General features: G+C 31.6%; 1 protein-coding gene across 4 annotated transcripts in view; it reads right to left on the bottom strand.

The window, feature by feature from the left end:
* LOC106460292 (G kinase-anchoring protein 1-like) overlaps positions 1-5,415 on the bottom strand; it is a 29,739-nt gene extending 24,324 nt beyond the window's left edge. For 2 of the 4 annotated variants that reach the window (XM_022386984.1, XM_013919983.2), the window contains exon 1: positions 4,798-5,198. The gene's annotated coding sequence lies outside the window, so the exon portion shown is untranslated. Of the gene's footprint in view, positions 1-4,797; positions 5,199-5,330 lie in introns of those variants that run through there. The other 2 variants (XM_013919982.2, XM_022386986.1) reach the window with 2 other exon arrangements.
* Positions 5,416-8,880: the final 3,465 nt, after the last annotated feature.

Here is an 8,880-nt window from a genome sequence, read left to right as displayed (position 1 = left end):
CTCTCTCTCTCTCTCTCTCTCTCTCTCTATATATATATATATATATATCATATTAAGAACAGTGCATACATTGAAAGAGAGAAAAAAAAAGAAAAAAGATACTGACAGAAAAAACAACTTCCTACATAAGTAATGAAACTACAAATTAATCAGTTACCAATGCTTAGCACATTAAAAATGAAGACTTCATTACCTACAAAAAATATTTCACAAAATAAATCTACCACAATTTTAACAATCAAGCAGAAAAAAACAAAGATTGAAATATTTATAACAAGAATAATACTATGCTGTCTTTGAAGAAATTATGTTTCACCATTATCATAAAAATAATAAGTTCACTTCAACACATTTGTTCTCTACCACATTTAAAACAAAGGCTACTTTTCATAATGAACTTAAACTTAGGCTTAACTTGAAACCTACTAAATATTTGTTTCAAAATTTTTGTGCAAAGCTACAGAATGGTCATCTGTGAATAATTTTGAACCGAAAGACTAGAGGAAAGGCAATTAGTCAACAGCAACCACCACCAACTCTTGAAATATGTTTATCTGACCAATTAGTGGGATTTGACTATCACTCTTACAGAACGTCCGTGGTCTCAAAGAGTTGAGTGCATTTTCAATGGACCATGAACCCTTGGATTCACTGTCCAAGCATGCTAATCACTAGGTTAAACCCAGTTATCTCTAAATATTGAAAAAATAAATAAATAAGAAAGTCCAAAACTTAAAATTCTAAACAAAGATCTTCCAACACAAAATTTAATTACCAAATTACAGAACTAAAACAAAAAATTAAAACTTTTTTTTGGAAGTGTAACAAAAGGTAGATTTGGATCTTCGAAGGTTTGGAACACATTGCAGAATGAAAGTTCAAACCTTCAATGGTACCACTATGCGTAACTACTAGTTTATATGTAATTGAAACTCCTTTTATTTTAGATGTAATCCATATAAATGAAATAAAACATTAATTTGCAGTTAAAAAAAAAAGATGCTACATAGAAAAGTAATCATGTTTTCATAACTTAAAAATAAAAATGCATATTATGTACACGTAACTGATATTGCATGTGATACTCGTACATATACAGTAATCTAGCATTGCAGGAGTATCTTACTGAAGCCAATGAAAAGATTTACAGCCAACTTAGGCAAAACAAAGCTTTATTTAGCAGTCAATGTACCAATGTTGATTAATGAAAAATAACCAATAAACAGAATAATAATTAAATAATTAATGTTAGTCCACAAGTTATGGTTTATACATATTCTACCATAACACCTCTATTTTGTACACTAAACATTCAGTACATTGTAATGAAGCAATGCATTTCCTAAATGTACTCCCCCCCCACACACACAAGACTAAACAGTGACCTATGCAATGAAATTACAACATCTTTAGACTTGTTTTCAATATTTCTGTAGATATTACATAAATTCCTATTTGCCCAACCACTAGCAACAGCTCACTGCTTAGATGTCTTAAGAGACTGATCAACCAGAATGCCAAGATCCTCTTCTTCCATAACCATGTTAAGGTTATTCCCATCATAATTATACTTATAATTCAAATAATGATAACCCATATGCATTATCTTGCATTTATTTGCCCAACTCACCAAAAGATCTAAATCCTTTTATAAAGCAGCAGCAGCATCCTCACAGCCAAATACACCCAGTAAATTCAAGTAATTTATTGAAAATTCCTTCATCTTCGTCCCTGATGTAAATAATAAAAAAAGAGCAAAAGTCCTAACACTGAGCCTTGAGGTACCCTTCTTGTGACGTTAATCCAGTTTGACTAACTCCATTTATAACAACTCTTTGGTTTCTTCGATTGAGCCACTTTTCTATCTAATGAACCAACACCTGTTGGTATAATTTTTTTAACAAGCCTTTTATGCGGCACCTTGTCAAATGCTTCCTGAAAATATAGATACACCAAATCCACAACCTTACCCTCATCTATAAAAGCTTCAGAGAATTTCAAGACTGGAAAAGCAAGATTTTCTCCTAGTTGACTATCCAACAAAATTTTAAACTTTGTTAACTGACTTTGCAAAACACCTTTTATCAGACTTTAAAAATCTTTTTCCACCAATGATGCAAGACTAATAGGCCTATAATTACCAGGATAATTTTTAACACCTCTCTTGAAAATAGTAGTAAGATTAACCAACTTCCATTCCTCTACCACCTGCCTACTCTTTTAGGATATACAAAAAATAGCAGAAAGTGACTCACATATCCAATCTTTAAGCTCCTTCAAAATCTTTTGGAAAATATTATCTGGCCAAGGAGCTTTATGATTCTTTGAATATCTTTTCTTTTTTTTTAACAATTAAAAATTTTTAAAAATTAATGTGATGATTCTGTTCAATCTTGTTTTTATATAACAACTGTTCAGGACAGGAAATACTGCTTAAATTCATAACTATCCTTTTGTCAGAGTTGCAAACTTGTACAATGGTTTACTTAATGATATGGTGCAATGTTAATTTTTCAAATGCTTATTGGGAAGATGTTGATGTGAATTAGCTGAATGGCCTCCTGTCACCTAGTGTGTCCATAAGCTTATATTTAATTCTAGATGCAGTGTACATCTTGCCATATTAATCAAGATGCCTTCTCTCAGAGTAATAGTGTAGCCTAATAGGTGCTTGACATCCCAAAAACTTCAGTGTGTAAATCCCAAATTAAAAATGTTTTTAACATGATTTTATACTAAATGTTTTAAATTAAAATGAATGGTCTTACATTTCAATTGACATAACATATATACAATTTTCAAATATTCTCTTTTCCTTTCTGAGCAGACATATTTCAGATTTTTCATCTTGGTCTTAATTACAGTTTATATTATCAAGCCTTTGTCCTAGGGTATACAAACATATGCGAGCAGAGTGGACCAGTGGCTACAAAGAGCTGGTTGAATAACTCTGTTAATCGATATAATCAATAACCTATGAGCACTGATTACATTGTTTAATGTCCCATGAAATAATTAATTGAAATTATGATTAACTCGATTAATGTCAAGCAACACTCAAGTAATCAAAATGTTTCCAATTGCAACTGTTTTCAGTTAGTCCAAATGTACAAGTAATTTAACTATTACCACTATGATTTCTCATTATTATTTTCAATTAATTCAAGATTGTTCAGCTTAATCAATTAATGTCACAACTCATGAAAATAATAAACTAATTGATATTAATGTTTCTAATTACTACTCTGTTTGGTTATTCCAACTATCCAAGTCTCATGCAAGAATAATTGATTAATTGAATGTAATTGATTAATGAGCCCAACAGTTAATAAATTATCAAATTCCACTAACTGACCAGCTCGAGTGACTATTGCTTTGGACTCACAGTCAAAATGTTATGAGTGTATGGTATGTTTTCAACATATTGTTGCTTTCATGAGAAAGACATTTTATGTCAATCATTTCAGTCTATCTAGCCATATAACTGGTAGCTATGGGTTAACCTTCAATAAACTGACATCCCATCCAGGGGCAGTGTATTACTAATGCCATCCACTTGTGCCAATGAAACTAGATTTAAACATCAGCTCCTATGTTCTGTCTCAGCATGAGATGGAATAAAAAAAAAAATAGTGTAATACTAAAGAAAATATTAACTTTACTCCTAATGGCATGGACTAGAGAACCTTCTAAACAGTTTAAGGCACCACCAGTTTTATTATCATGGCTAAGAGACTATTTCAGAGCATCAAATGTAAACATAAATATTTCAAAATTTTCTACTTACATTACTGTCTACATTGCTTGTCCTATAATCAGTGATGCAGAAAGTTAACTTTGAAAACAATACACACAAAGGTCCAGTATTCAGATATTTTTTGCATAAGATATTAAAATATTTAACAATATAACACCATACTGCTCATTAAGATTGCTTAAACTCTGAGGTAAGTCTTTAAAGGAGAAAAGTGGGCATATTATCTATGGAAAGATTTCTCTCCTATGAATGGAATGTGAGAATACCTCTACGCTTAAGTTATTTTGTACTTTCTGCCTCAGATCTCACAGCAACCAATAATAATGTAAATATAAAAAGTAATAGAAAGCTAATTTTATTGTATTTAAGTATACTTATAAGTTATAGCCACAACCACAGGTTGAAATTACATATCACTGCACTTTAACAAACTAGACAGTAAAATTTCTTTCAATGCAGACAAGGAACTCTTCCTATTGGCACTGCATGTTTACATCAGTACTAATTATTTTTTATTCATAGGAATTAATGATACCTAGTCCAAATGTCAGGTTTTAGATAAATGTAAGTGAAATATACATACACACACACACACATATATATATATATATATATATATAAAGCAGATCTATAGCTTTAATTTTGATACGAGTTGAACTTAGAAGTTGAGCAATGTTATTTTATCTCAAGTAGATTGTGAAAAAAACTAACGTTTGATTTAGTCTAGATTAAACTAAGTTTAAAGACAAGTTATACAACTTAAGGTATAGTAACATTGTTAGTAACAATAACATCAAAATTTTCACTTAATACTACAGTAATACTATTAGGCCTATTCACACTTACATTAAAATCAAGAAAAATGAAAAAAAACTTATACCAAAGTAGAGTAAATTATAAATATATGTTTTTAATCTTCACAACTTTTAAACATCTTGAAGTTTTGTTCCATTAAACTTTAATACTAATACTAGTTTAAATTCAAAATCGCCAGAGGCCCAAAACGTTGTGAAAATTAAAAACATCCGTTTATAAACTACCTTTTTGTTGTTGTTGTTATAAATGTTTTCCCCCTTTTGAATTCGATGTAATTGTACCACAGCGGTCTTCGTAAGAATATTAACCCTTATCTTAACCTAACAAGATCAGAATATTTTAATGATTGAGTGGTGATTTTCGCTCTGGTCGAAATTAGAACTTATGCAGCTCAAAAACGTCTTCGAATCTTTGGAATATATTTATAATAAGTTATAAGAAAACACGAAATGTTTTATCTGTAGCCCTGTCCTCATGCTCTAGAAAACATGAACGTGAATTGTAATTCTCTTTTGTTTTTCTTTTATAAGCTTAATTCTCCTCAACTTAAATCAAAAAATAAAAGAATCTCGGAAGACTCGAGTACTCATTGTCATAGTATTACTACTAGCACTAGTACTCCAAAGCTACATCTACCTATTAAATTTTTAAATTATTGATATTTTATTACTTAAGACTCGACATTATCAATCACCCATAATAACATCTAGGCTATATAAATACACCTTAAACGTAAAAAAATAAAAGCCAAACATACAAACTTTCTTTAAAAACGACCTTCAAAAAATTAATTGCGTATAAAAAGTTTGATTTGTTGTCTCACAAGAATACACCTTCCAAAACAACACGTGCGCCACGATATAAGTTGAATATGTCACATTGACTTCAGTTTTAAAATAATAATAATAAGTTATTTATTCTTTTATATAAAGTTGAACAAAAAAAAAGCAGAATTAACAAACCTATTAACGACACACTCCACTCTCGGCAAATATTTTTATTAGACTATTGTTTTAAAATGTAAATATAAATAAGCATGGGTGTGAACTTTTTCAGCAACACATTCCAGATTTAAATTTAAAATAAAAAGGTTATTTTCAAATTTATTTTCAATGTTTGTTTGTCGTTAAGCGCAAAGCTACACAATGGGCTATTTGTGATGTGCCCACCACGAGTATCAAAACCAGATTTTTAACGTTATAAGTCCCACAGACTTGCCGCTGAAGCAATGAGGGTGGCAAGGGGTGTCAGTGTCTGATGAAAAAAGATCCGCCCTTTGAAATAATGAGCTTACTTGTGCGTGAAATAATGAAAAAAGCTCTAGTTTCTGGCCTTGATTATGCAATCAAGAGACATCACAGAAGGACACTTGTTAAATTAGTAGAGCTCCCCCCAGTGGCACTGCGGTATGTCTGCGGACTTACAACGCTAGAACCCAGGTTTCGATACAGAATGCCTCTGAGTTGTTTTTTGTTGTTTTTTTTAGCTCATAGCTCCGTCATCTCTTGACCGATTTGAGATCTAATTACAGTTTTGGAATAAGGGGGTCAAACTCTTTTGATTGATGTATTAGACCACGTCCAAGGTCTCATAGATTAATTTACTCTTATTGTGCCTAAAATAATTTCAATATGAGGATAAGCTAGCAGAAATCCTGATGAGTAATAAAGTCGAAGCGGGTATAAGCGCGCACCACGCTTGGTATTGCTGGCGCACAAAAATATAGCTAATAGAAAAATGTCTCATAGATTAATTTACTCCAATCTTGCCTAAAATAATTTCAAGCGCCGATGCTATTGAGGATTCCCTCTTGTTATGGTTTGATGATTCAATGGTTTCTAACATTAAGCAAATACTATTGTATTTTGAGTATTCATTTGTCCAAATTAATCTAATACAATAAACTCAAAAACAATAATAATATTGTTGTTTTAACGCAAAGCTACACAAATCCCGGATTTTAGTGTTATAAGTCCGTAATCTTACCGCTTACCCACCGGAGGGAGCGAAATAATTTGTTACATTTTTTGCTTTTCGTTGTTGTTAATAACAAAACTATACAAAGAGTTACCTGTACTTTGCCCATCACGGGTATTGAAACCTGTTTCATAGTGTTGTAAGCTTGCAGACTTACCGTTGAACCAGTGGGAGGCAATTTATACAAAGCAAGTAAACTTTATTATTTCTATCTAATGGGTGATTTTTTTCAGTGAAATGGTTTCGTAAGTAGAGTTATTTTTTTGATAAATACAATATTCTGAAAAGATTTTGAAAAAAAAATCTAACTCAATCAATAAAGAGAAATTATGTAGACATATTATATCTATATACATGTATTTATACTTAACAATTAAAATAAAAGGTAATATATTTTCGAATATATTAAACTACATGATACAACACATTTACTAATATCATACCCAGTAAGTAGTGTTACGACAGCGGAAGTCACGTGACGCTGGTAACACGTCATGAGCTTCTATAACGTTCATGTCCCTTCCTGAAGCCCATGGTGGGCAGAGCACAGATAGCCCATTGTGTAGCTTTGTGCTTAACTTCGAACAAACAAACAAAATTAGTAGATTTTTCTTCTTCTTGTGATTGACAGTATCTACTGTTATCAAAATTATAACCTTACAAATAAAAGTTAAATGGTAAACCTTTTAAAATATGCAACATTTGGACAGTCTTTGAAGTTTAATAGACTATTTACAAGTAACTTCTTACCCTCAGAAACTACCTTTTCTATTTTAAAAACTCCCAAAATATACACTAGGTACGTAGTTGTAATTTTACGCACTAGGTGACAACAATGAAAAAAAAAAGATAGAAAAGTATCGCTGATGTCCACCGTAAAAACCCAAAACAGTTTTATCACTTTATCAGTCTAGATCGTATATTTATTCAACTAATCGTGCTGCTACTAACAATGGATGATTTTGACAGGGAATAGAAATTTTGTTTTTATCGTTACAAATAAATTATTGAACTATAAACAGGTCAGCAATATTATACAGCCAAATGTTTCACACAATATGTTTAAGTAACGGTTTAAATATATTTTCTTTTTATAGAACAAAATACTCTATACAATCAATCTTCTTCAGCACTGGTGAACTGATATATTTATACATCATTATGTAGTGTGTTAAGTTCAATATTCACACAAAATAAGGCTTTTTTTATCTCTCCATTTTCTTTGTTACAACTCAGGCTTTCAATATTTGTGGCATTTATTTACAACCAAATAATTGAACAAGAAACATAAAACTTTGTATTTTGATGCAAAATATTCAGATAAACTACAATTCACACCTGCCATTATATTTCTCCAACAAAGTGATTGATGCATGATTATACATTAAATAATATATAAGCTTAATAACATTTGTATTATTTTTATACAATGAATGGCTTGCGGTTTATTATCAGAATTCCTGGACTCAACTAGAGAACTTTATTTCTAGTCCAGATTTAACTTTAAAGCTGGGTCATAAAGTTCGCTGAAATAGGGGACAAGAGGGCAAGAAGAGGGGTAGAAAGGTTTTACCCCTACTTGCGCTAATATTTATTGCTACTTTCAAGAATTTCTTAACAATGTTTTATAACAATTAAGGTGCTAAGCACAGTATTATTTGTATTTGTAAACCAAATCTATATAAATATAATAGTACTGCCTGTTGTATGTCCATGTAACTACTTCGCAGGGTGTGGATGGATCTTCACCAAACGGGGGTACATACAAATTTTCAGTTTTGCGGTTTTTATGAGTGTTTTTGCGTTTTTTACCACTATCTCACCTCCTGTGGATGTATCATCACCAAATTGGTTTTGGAGGTTCATTGGGTCTATGGAGATATACATACAAATTTTCAACTTTGCATTTTGCGGTTTTTAAGGGCGTTTTTTACCGCTACCTCACTTCCTGTTGATGGATCTTCACCAAATTTGGCATGAACGTTTCTTGTGCCCTTGCTCCCCAGTGGCACAGAGGTATGTCTGCGGACTTACAACGCTAGAATTTGGGTTTCGATACCTGTGGTGAGCAGAGCACACATAGCCCATTGTGTAGCTTTGTGCTTACATTGAGTGGTCACAAGTAAATAGACACCTCATTTTTCGCCACTTAACTGATTTATGCTAACTAATTTGTGTTCACAGAGCACTATATAAATTAAAATGGTTCGCACACTAATTATCTTGTGCTACAACATGCCTAGAACTCAAGGTTCTCTCGAATTGTTAGATTTTGTTAGAGGAAGGATAGTTGGTCAAGCAGATGGTGGAATAAGTCAGCGGCAAATTTC

Source organism: Limulus polyphemus, unplaced genomic scaffold (genome assembly GCF_000517525.1).
Source record: "Limulus polyphemus unplaced genomic scaffold, Limulus_polyphemus-2.1.2 Scaffold744, whole genome shotgun sequence".
Classification (NCBI taxonomy): domain Eukaryota; kingdom Metazoa; phylum Arthropoda; class Merostomata; order Xiphosura; family Limulidae; genus Limulus; species Limulus polyphemus.
Note: the sequence above shows the minus strand (reverse complement) of the source record. Positions and strands in the feature narration are given on the sequence as shown.